This window comes from Amia ocellicauda, chromosome 2 (assembly GCF_036373705.1).
Source record: "Amia ocellicauda isolate fAmiCal2 chromosome 2, fAmiCal2.hap1, whole genome shotgun sequence".
Lineage (NCBI taxonomy): Eukaryota > Metazoa > Chordata > Actinopteri > Amiiformes > Amiidae > Amia > Amia ocellicauda.
The window spans coordinates 40,011,636-40,022,962 of NC_089851.1; the positions used below are offsets into that span (position 1 = coordinate 40,011,636).

General features: G+C 40.8%; 1 long non-coding RNA gene across 1 annotated transcript; it reads left to right on the forward strand.

Moving 5' to 3' along the window:
- The first annotated feature begins 8,733 nt into the window (after window positions 1-8,733).
- LOC136771364 (uncharacterized) lies at window positions 8,734-10,580 on the forward strand. The gene is made up of 3 exons (XR_010822314.1): window positions 8,734-8,800; window positions 10,080-10,193; window positions 10,271-10,580. It is a non-coding gene; the product is annotated as an uncharacterized LOC136771364 (long non-coding RNA).
- Window positions 10,581-11,327: the final 747 nt, after the last annotated feature.

Here is an 11,327-nt window from a genome sequence, read left to right on the forward strand (position 1 = left end):
CATACCGTTTATTAAGAGTAACGTGCTTTTACTTGAAGGTTAACATGTTTCATGCAAGTTAAAACACGATTACTGTTCGACATAACACATTTTAAACTACCAAGGGGATGTTTCTATACACTTACTAGCTAATGTAACGTCATTGACATATTATGCAAATGTGTTTAAAGTATTTAAATGTATTAAAATAAATAGTTTTTTAATGGATTTTGTGGGTAGTGGGCCTCATTTATGATGTTGATCAAGTTGGCCTTGGAATAGAAAAGGTTGGGAAGCCCTGGGTTAGAGTTTATGGAGGGTCCCTTAATCCTGGGGGGGTTACCAAAAAAAGTTTTATCTTCTTCATAATGACATTATCCTTCAAGAAAAGACATAAATACGTAAATAAATATCTTATAATATCTCTTTAAAATAACAACCATTGCAATGATTAACATACATAAACAAAACAACCTATGTTTTTGTTTTTAATGTTCCTAGATTTCACAGTGATAAAATAAGGAAGATATGGTTTAGGTGACAATAACATAAAACAAGTTGGACAAAGATTTATTTGCAGAGAACGCAAACAGATGACATGCAAATAGGCTGACATTAAATTAAAGAGTAGTGTAAACATTGTTTTCTCTTCAATCATAATGAGGAGAAATTAATAACTTGATTAATTTGATTCAGAATTACGAAGTTTGCTCCATGTAACCGCGTTAGCATAGCTACCTATAATTGTCTGATAGATAAGATTAAAAATAAATCAGCAAGCGGCTACAAACTAGTGTAAACAATTAACTCAGAGGAGAATGTGATATTTACACTCAGCTGGTGAAAACTTGAGAAGGTCCGAGATCCGGACCACAGCAACCTCTGAACAGAGGTCTGGACCTCGGAAACTGTATGCATATGAACACTTCAATACTTTTTATTTATTTATTTTGTATATAAGACATAACTATATAGGCTACTTAGTGGTTAACATACTTAATCCCTTCCCCGTTATTGTTCAGAATAATAACAGTAAACACATTATTATTGTAGCAACCTAACCTTTAAATGATCGCTGTTTAAATAAAAACATAAAAAGGAGAACTTTTCTAAAACAAAACTGGAGTTTATTGATCTTTTCAAGAGGTACCTCCACGTTCCACCTTTCGGGCTAAGATTCGCATAAGCTCCACACATACCCGCCTCTCCCATTGACGTCAACTCGAGTTGGTCACCATGCCCTTATATATACCCCTATCAGGTGACTCCCTCCCGCCCGATCACCGCTCTGTACCTCCCAAACCCAACACAACAACACCGCACATGTAACACATTCACACTCATGCACACACAGACCACAGGGTCCTTGAACTGACCCACCCACCCTGCATACACACTTTTACATCCTCCCCCCACCTTTGGGCTGCCCTACTGGCAATACACACAGACACCTGCCAGGATCGTTACAATATTATTATCATCATCATCATCATCATCATCATCATCATTATAACAGTAGGGCTAATAATAATTATAATAGTAATATTATATCTTTTTGATTATTATGATTGTAGTTTGGATATATGCAAGTCAACAACATATTTTACAGTAAATGGGTTTTTGTCTTTGTGTCCAAGACAACAAAACCAAACAAAAACCCATCCCAGTTTGCGCTATGTTATCTGGACCCCTCTGTGGACCACAGTGCCGAGGTCCGGACCACTCGGTTGCTGTGGTCCAGACCTCGGCGCACACAATGCTGCAGCCCGCACTGCTCCACTGTGTAACTGAGTCACAGAACTGCGAGTTAGCGCAGGTCCATGATGGGGACAAATTTACGTGCTCCCCACGTGCGTGTGTTTAGAACGCCACTGGAGAAGAAAAAACATAGAATCTGGAACACTGATGAGAATTGGAAGAAGCCAACAAAGTTGTATCTTGTCAGGGCATTCATTTCGACAAACAATAATATTTTTTGTCAATGAAATATTGGGACCCTCCAAGTTCAAAGTTTTCTCCCCAATTTGAACACTGCCTAGGGCAGCAGAATGTCCAGGGCCGGCCCTGTCAATATTCAATTGTTGTCAGATTACTGATGTTACTGTTAACAATAAGTAAATGAACAAATACAAACGCGCATGTTATCTTAACTGGTATTGTTCTGGTATTCATTTTTGGGTGAAATTTGAAGTTCTAGAACTGAGACCTCCCAGTGTCACATTCAAGTTTTCCAGTCGAACCAAACGTAGTTATTTTGCCAAATGGATCAGGCCAACTCTTTCGTTGTCTCAGTTGTCTAGTCCGAACCAAACCACGTCTCCTCTCCCGAATCCACGAGCTTCTGTATCGTCTCGTTCCTACGGCTTTAGCGCTCTTGCCGGCAATCTCTGTTTTCTATGTGAATGGATCCTTGCTGGCACTTTTCTGGCATTCAAAGCCAATGTGAATGGGGTGCAACTGGATAAAAAGCAGGCGAATGTTGCCTGCAATTTTCCGGCATTTCAATGGGGCTTTAGAAAAGTTACAAAGTAAACACTTTTATGCAGACCAGACAGGAGAGAAAGATAACAGTGCCCACATGAGTGGAAATATGGTTTCTGCCTGACAACTCATATATAGCTAAACCAGAGGAAATTAAGGCATCCGTAATGGTTAATATAAGGGGGGCTTGTTGAATGTATCAAGCCCAAATTGATGGAGAAAACTGGTTCTTATCAGGCCCTGTTCTTCTTGGTATCAGGGTTGAACTATAGCACAGTACCACAGCACAGTGAGACAGTGAGACAGTGACCTTGTTTACACAGGGAAAGAAATGCGGTTGTTCTGTCCCTCCTGTCGGTACAACAAAATAAATGAGTGAAAAACTCTCCCAACAGAGGCCATAGGGCAATTCTTCCAAGCACTTAATTGATAAAAAAATGTAAAAGCAGAGCACTACATTTCTATTGTAATGCAATAGTCAGGAAATCAAATCCGAATACGGCGGTTTTCATTCTGTCAAGCTAAGATGGTTATCTCAAGAAATTAGGACATCAGTAAGGAAATTAAAAACAAGGCAGGCTGGACAGTCCTGTAGGACACAAAGCCTAATCAGAAGTACCCTGTGTACAAAAACAAAAACTCAGAGAGTGAGATAAAGAGAGAAAGAAAGGGGGTGACACCATGGTGTACCAAATCGGGAAGTGGGCACAACCTGAGCCGAGGCATCACTGACCGCTACTGGGCCATTACCGTTTAGTGTAGATAGCCGGGCATTAAAGTTCTTTAACCTGTCTCCCTCCGGCTCCTTCAGGGGCTCACTAGGTATTATCCTATCTCATAAGTGTTGATTGTGTAAGTTCTACATTACGGGGTTCCTAGGACAGACAACACAAAACAGACGAATGGGGTTCTGCAATGGCTTGTTCCCATTGTACACATAATAATTGAGTATTGTGTTTTCCTGCCCCCTTCTCATGGGCCCAGGACCTGAAAAAAGGAAGAAACACTCATAGTATAATCAGTACATTGACACATTCTTGGAATAGATATCATTCAATTTGAACCTTTGAACATTTGGTTGTGGTCACCCTCCTGTTGGAAGAGACAAAGTGAATGTCATTATTCACACATTCTTGTTTTTTTTAGTTTTTTTTTGTTGGGGGGGTTTCATAATATGATTTGAACAGCAAACCACCCTACCAGTAACACTTTCTGCCCACAATACCCCTGTTGGACACCAAAGGTCGTCATCGCCTGAGTATTAATCAGTATACCAATATTCCTCTACACTCTGTGCACCTGCTCTTCACTCCCTGCTATCATTCATCACTCAACCTCAGCCACTGTTATTGCTTCACTATATTAACCGCCTGGTCCCATGCTTCTACGCTATGTCTTGTATTCCAATGGTTTCACATCAAAGCACTATTTTGTTTGTCTCTACATTACTGACCACTTCTTTGCCTCTACGACCACCATCTCCTGGATTACCCCTCGCCTGCTTCTATGACCACCGCTTCCTGGATTATCCATATTGTCTTGTTCGCCCCATGATTGACCTGCCTTATCGACTTTGAGTACTGGACTGTCCCTATTGCCCTGTTTTCTGGACCATGACCCTCGCCTGTTCTCGGACCTGTCTGACGCTCTGCACCTGGGTTCCTTCCCTTGGCTACCGGTATGTGACAGAAGACGTAGCCTGACCATGGACCCAGCAGAGCTGTCCGCCCTGTAAACAGCGATGACTAATCAGAGTGCTCGCCTTAGGGAACACACAGTGAAGTTAGACTAGATCGCCATAACACTGGATTAACTCCTCCATCGGATTCCGGCACCACTGTCACAGGACAGCCCTCCTGTATTGGCTTCTGCAGTTGTAGCCTCTGCTACCGAAGTGAGATCTGTCCATCTCCCAGTGCCTGAAAAATACGACGAGTCACCTGACAAGTGTGAGGGCTTCCTCCTCCAGTGCGGCTCTCCAATAGGCATCTGCTGTCTGGACAAGGCAGAAGGCTCACTCGTTCGCTGAACCACTTCCTTGATCACTCCAAGGTGGTGTTCAATCACCCAACAGAGGGCATTTCCGTGATTCCTGTTCGGTTCATCACAGTTCTTCCCAGGACCCTGCTGTGAGTACAGGAACATGTCCATTACTGACAATGTCACAAAGTCACTTACAAGCCAAGGTCATGTGGGGTTCTATCTGGGGTTGTATCTGCTTTGCTGGACTCAGGGTCAGCGGGGAACTTCATACATGGCGCAACCATAGAGCATCTTGGAATTCCCCTCATTCCATGCCTGCCTCTTCTCCACACCGCTCTGCATCATCAACCCATTGGCAACGGTAACATCACACGAAGAACGGTTCACAAAATATTGCAGATCGGCTCCTTCACACAGAAGAACTCTCTCTATTCATCATTGACTCCCCCAGCGCCGACGTCATCCTTGGGTTTCCCTGGCTTTCCCATCATAAGCCGGCGATATCCTGGAGGGATGGTGACATTCTCTCATGAGGTCCACAGTACTTTTCGCGATGCCTCTCCCTGCCATGTTGAGCTACGCACATAGAAAGCCCTCTCCTTTCCACTGCGCCAGAGATCCCACTGGAATACACAGAATTGTCAGCAGTAGTCAATAAAAGCCAAGCCTCCTGCCTGCCTCCACATTGCCCAGGAGATTGTGCCACTGATCTTCTCTTCAGTACATCTCCTCTCAGGGGATGTGTACCCTTTCCATTCCCGAGTCCCAAGCTATGGATGCATATATACAATGAGGAAAAAAAGTATTTGATCCCCTGCTGATTTTGTACATTTGCCCACTGACAAAGAAATGATCAGTCTATAATTTTAATGGTAGGTGTATTTTAACAGTGAGAGACAGAATAACAACAAAAAAATCCAGAAAAACGCATTTCAAAAAAGTTATAAATTGATTTGCATGTTAATGAGGGAAATAAGTATTTGATCCCCTATCAATCAGCAAGATTTCTGGCTCCCAGGTGTCTTTTATATAGGTAACGAGCTGAGATTAGGAGCACTCTCTTAAAGGGAGTGCTCCTAATCTCAGCTCGTTACCTGTATAAAAGACACCTGTCCACAGAAGCAATCAATCAATCAGATTCCAACTCTCCACCATGGCCAAGACCAAAGAGCTGTCCAAGGATGTCAGGGACAAGATTGTAGACCTACACAAGGCTGGAATGGGCTACAAGACCATCGCCAAGCAGCTTGGTGAGAAGGTGACAACAGTTGGTGCGATTATACGCAAATGGAAGAAACACAAAATAACTGTCAGTCTCCCTCGGTCTGGGGCTCCATGCAAGATCTCACCTCGTGGAATATCAATGATCATAAGAATGGTGAGGAATCAGCGCAGAACTACACGGGAGGATCTTGTTAATGATCTCAAGGCAGCTGGGACCATAGTCACCAAGAAAACAATTGGTAACACACTATGCCGTGAAGGACTGAAATCCTGCAGCGCCCGCAAGGTCCCCCTACTCAAGAAAGCACATGTACAGGCCCGTCTGAAGTTTGCCAATGAACATCTGAATGATTCAGAGGAGAACTGGGTGAAAGTGTTGTGGTCAGATGAGACCAAAATCGAGCTCTTTGGCATCAACTAAATTTATAACTTTTTTGAAATGTGTTTTTCTGGATTTTTTTGTTGTTATTCTGTCTCTCACTGTTAAAATACACCTACCATTAAAATTATAGACTGATCATTTCTATAATCAGCGCAATCAGCATACTCCAGACCCAGGAGGGAGACGAGTGAAAGACAGCGTTCATCACCAGCAGTGGCCACTACCAGTATCTGCCCTTCTGTCTGGCCAATGCCCCTTCAGTATTCCAGTCCTTTGAGAACGATGCTCTGAGAGACTATCTGAACCACTTTGCAATTGTTTACATCGATGACATTTACATTTTTTCCCCCGATTTTTCCATTCATATTTCCCATGTCCACCAGGTTCTGCCAAGCTTGCTTGCGAATGGTCTCTTTGTCCAAAGAAGTGTGAGTTTCACTGTGCACGCATCAGCTTCCTGGGGTACATCATTGACACAATGAGGGTCAACATGGATAAGAGCAAGGTGATGACTCATTGGCCGCAGCCCCAAACAGTCTAGGATCTGCGTGGTTTCTGGGCTTTGCCAATTTCTACCTCCCCTTTAACTTCACTACTCGGAGGGACGGCCTGCACTCTCTCCTGAACAGATCAGGCTTCTGACGCCTTTGCCCAGCTGAAAAACTTATTTACCAAGGCTCCCATCCTGAAGCATCTGGACCCGGCACTCCCATTTGTGATGGATGTTGATGCTTCAGAGAATGGAGTGGGGGCCGTACTCTCCCACCATCAAGGTCAGCCTGCCAAGCTTTTCCTCTGTGCCTTCTTTTCCAGGAAGCTCTCCTCTGCCGAGTGAAATTACATCGGTAATAGAGAACTGGCGGCCATTAAATTGGCATTTAAGGTGCCACTGGTTGGAGGGTTCAAAGCATCCTTTTCTGGTCCTTATGGATCACAGAAACTTGGAATACATCCAGGCTTCTAAACAACTCAATCCCTGTAGGCACACTGGGCGCTGTTCTTTGCTCTGTTTCGTTTCATGCTAACTTACTGGCCCGGGTCCAAGAATGTCAAGGCAGACACCCTGTCCCGGCAATTTGATCATGTTTCAGTTCCTTTCTGGCGCGGCACGGATTCGAGAAGCCCTAGACACTGATCCTGCTCCGACCACCTGTCCTCCCCGGAGCATTTATATACCTGATCTGATCTCAATTACTACACTGGCTCCATTCCCCTCCTGCTTCAGGACACTCAGGGGTTGCAACGCACTGTCTCCGTCATACAGAGGCAGTTCTGATGGCCTTCCATGTCTGAGGATATTACCCGCTTCGTTGCAGCCTGTCCAGCCTGTGCACAACAAAGACCCCACATCAACTCCCAGCAGGTCTACTGATGCCACTCCCCATCCCTCTCAGGCCCTGGTCTCACATCTCCATTGACTTAATCACGGATCTCCTCAAGTCAAAGGCAACACCACCATCCAGTTGACCGCTTTTCCAAGGCATGCAGGCTTATCCCCCTGAAGGGAGTTTCTGTTCATGCATGTCTTTCGTGCATACAGATTGCTGTGGTCGTGGTCCTCAATTTACATCACGGATCTGGACAGCCTTCATGAAATCCCTCAATATTAATATCAGTCTCACCTCTGGTTACCACCTGAAGTCAAACTCTGTGCACCTGCTCTTCACTCCGAGCCAGCAAACCCGGAGCACTGCCAACCCAATTTGAATGCATGGGGCCTCACATGAATCGTTCACTCTTTCCTAATTTTCATTGCTAAACTGCATCTCATTAACACTTGGGACTGTGTTTTATGGTCAGATAAAAAAAACATTTGCTTCATGGACATGCTCATCAGCTTTTAGAACATTATAATCCCCTATGTGAAATATGGAGGTGTTTTCCTTAGATTTTTTTTTACATCCTCTGGTGCTGGTGCACTTGTTAGAATCAAGAGAAAGATGGATTCAAGTGTGCAGCAGAACATTTTGTCCTCTTCTAGAAAGCGCAAGCAAGGTCAAAAATCGATCCAAAGCTACAAAGAAATGGTTAAGTGAAAATAAAATGAAGGATGCATGAAATATTGATTTGTGGGGATGAAAATAATTGTGATCATCTTTTTTTTTAAAGCATGCCATTATTTGTAAAACATACGATGTTGCTGAGTTCAGTGATGTTAGTATTAAAATGTAACACATTTTAATTTATTTCAGTAAAAAAGATTTCAACCTTGCATTTCTTCTGTTAAACCATCTTTGCTACAATTTATCAAGTGTATGAATACATGTGGAGGCCACTCTGTGTTTGTGTGTGTATATATATATATATATATATATACAGTTAGGTCCATAAATGTTTGGACAGTGACCAACCAATTTCTTTTTAGTTATTCTCAGAAAACAAATACGAATTCAGACAGACCATCAACTAGAAGTACATTGCAAAACAATACACCCCCGTAGAACATGAAATTCATTTATTTTCGCCAATTTGTCACTGTTCATAGGCGTATGCCATTCGATTAATTTCTTGCTAACAATTCTGAATCCACTAATGACAGTGACGTCTGGTGGTAATTGTGGTCACTGAAAGAAAAACCGTTAAACGTGGTCCTCTGAGATTGGTTAGTTTGTCACAGTCATTTCCTTTGAATATGTAATCAAAATATATGAGCAGTAAAAATAACTAATATATTAAGCACACACTTGATCTTAAATCAAGAAGAAAGCATGCATTTAGTTCCAGGCACCGCTTTGCTTTTCTTTTTCATAGGTAAGTGAAGGTCTTGTCTGTTCAAAATATTTAAGATCAAAGCGAACTCACAATTTAACAATATTGTTCTGTCATTGCAGTGGTAACAATGGCATTGGAACAGAAACCATCCATGACAAAAATGAAGGATAGAACTGCAGTTATTACATGTAAAGCCTCTAATGTACCATCTAGCAGTGTTTATATTCACTGGTACCAAAAGAAGGACGGTGAAGCTTTTAAAAGGATCCTTTACATAAAGCTTGATGGTACAGGAGTAACTCAAGACTCAACCTATGAAGATTTCCAGGCTGAAAAACGTGGATCTGATGTGTATATTCTTAGAATAACATCTGTGAAGGACATCCATTCTGCCACATATTATTGTGCCTACTGGGACAGACACTGTGATACAGATGCTTCAGGCAGTCCTTACAAAAACACACAATTACCTCTATGATTCTGGTTTAACCGTGGCTTTGGATCAGATTAAATAACTGTACTAGACTCTTTTCTGTTCAAGTAAATTACAGTATCTGAGTGCTTCATGATTGTTACCACATCCAAGACAAGTGTACCCTCAGGCATGAACAGGTGTTCAACTGAATTGTGGAAATTAAACATGAAAAAATTAGAAATCAATTAAATAAATCTTGTATTTAAAATAACATCAATTCAGTTTATTTAAATTTGTTTTTGTGTATCTATTAATATATGTTTACATAATGTATTAGCAAAGAGCTAAACCACATATTAATGTATTATATTACTTACATGCATTGCTTTAATATATGTGATTTTATTCTTGTATATGTTTTAATTTATGGTCAGCAATAGCTAAAAGTGTGTAGACATTTTATTTAAACTAAGTAAATTAACAGTGAGACAAGAACATTTCCATGTGGAAAATTAAACTGGTAATATTTGAATAACAATATAATAATTCATAATTTTCAAAAGCATTACATCTACAGTAAAATGCAAAAATCACTAAATACAACATACAAAAGTATGCAGCATGAATTCCAGTTAATGTGATCTAGAAACAAGTACAAAATGCACTGCTTTTTCATCACTAATGTGTGAAGTGAGTGTTTAAGATTACAATTTATTATTGATTGAAATCATTATTTTTGTTGGTGTATTTATTATAGTAAGACTCAGTTTTAGCAAATGTGAAAATAATGACTAAGATGTTGTCGTTAGTGGTTGTAAGGAAGTTGTCCTTTAAAACAATAAACCGCAAAAGAGTATTGCGTGGCCCTCTGAGATTGGTTAATGTTTAGTCATTTCCTTTCAGATCTCATTTCAAATATCAAGTTACCTAAGGAAATGAAGATTCTGTACCTACCTGCAGAGACCCCCATCAGCATGTTTCTTGCTTCATGTCTAATCATATCTGCTCTGTTGCTTGGTAAGTGACAATTTAATTTGATTTCATGTTTGAGTGCACAAGCAATTCAACTGAACCTGTTTTATTTTTTGTTACAGTTGCAGAGGCAGAAATCACTTTGAAACAAGAAAGGATGACACTGACGAGATCAAAAACCAAAACAGCCCGGATTAGGTGCAAATTATCTGGGACAGACTTTGGCAGTGCTTATATTCACTGGTACCAGCAGAAAGAAAGCCAAGCTTTAAATAGGATTCTTTACATAGCTGATGCAACCCCTGTATATGACCAAGACTCCAATAAACCTTTTTTCACTGCAGAAAAGGACACTAATGCTAAAGAGTCCACTCTAATTGTAAGAAATTTGGATACCAGCCATTCTGCAACATACTATTGTGCCTGCTGGGACTCTCACAGTGATACAGAGTATACATGCATTCTACACAAAAACCACAGTCAAAGTAACCTCATTAAAGGTGCTCCTGAAAATATCTTGTGAATATCGTAAAGTGATGTCTATCACTACATCCCACATAACAACTGTTAGTTTCACTCTGTAGAATGCTTTATTTCTATTTTGCTTTCTAATTTGTTTAAAGAGGAATGAGTTACTAATAATTATTAGTATATGTATGATACAGCTTGGGAGGGCATTGCTCTGAAATTGTTTAAGAAGTAGGAAGACTCTTCAAATTCACTTTCCAATTCAGTTCCAATGTCACTTTCAAATGTATTGTTCAGTCAAACAGTAGAACTGCACAAATACAAAATAAGTACTGTGAACAAATACACACATTTGCATCTCAAACGTGGCAACCCTGGTGGCAATCAAGGTGCAGGTGGGATGACTTTAAAATGTGACATTAACACCCAGGCAGCAATTTCAGATCTCTGTAAAATGAGGTGAATTTAGGCAGATGAAGAATTTAGTTGAAATTAAATAATTTGGAGATACTTAAAACTGTAGAAATAAAATGTACTTTCCTTCTATTACAACTAGTTATCCAGAGATGTGTCCTGAGATTATAGAATCACTTCTTGCACTGAATTTGAAAGTGAAGGTGTCATATAATTACAATGAATGAGAACTGATCTCATTTTACCCCTAACACACAACAATACCTATGAAGTTACATATTATGTTAATTAATCAAA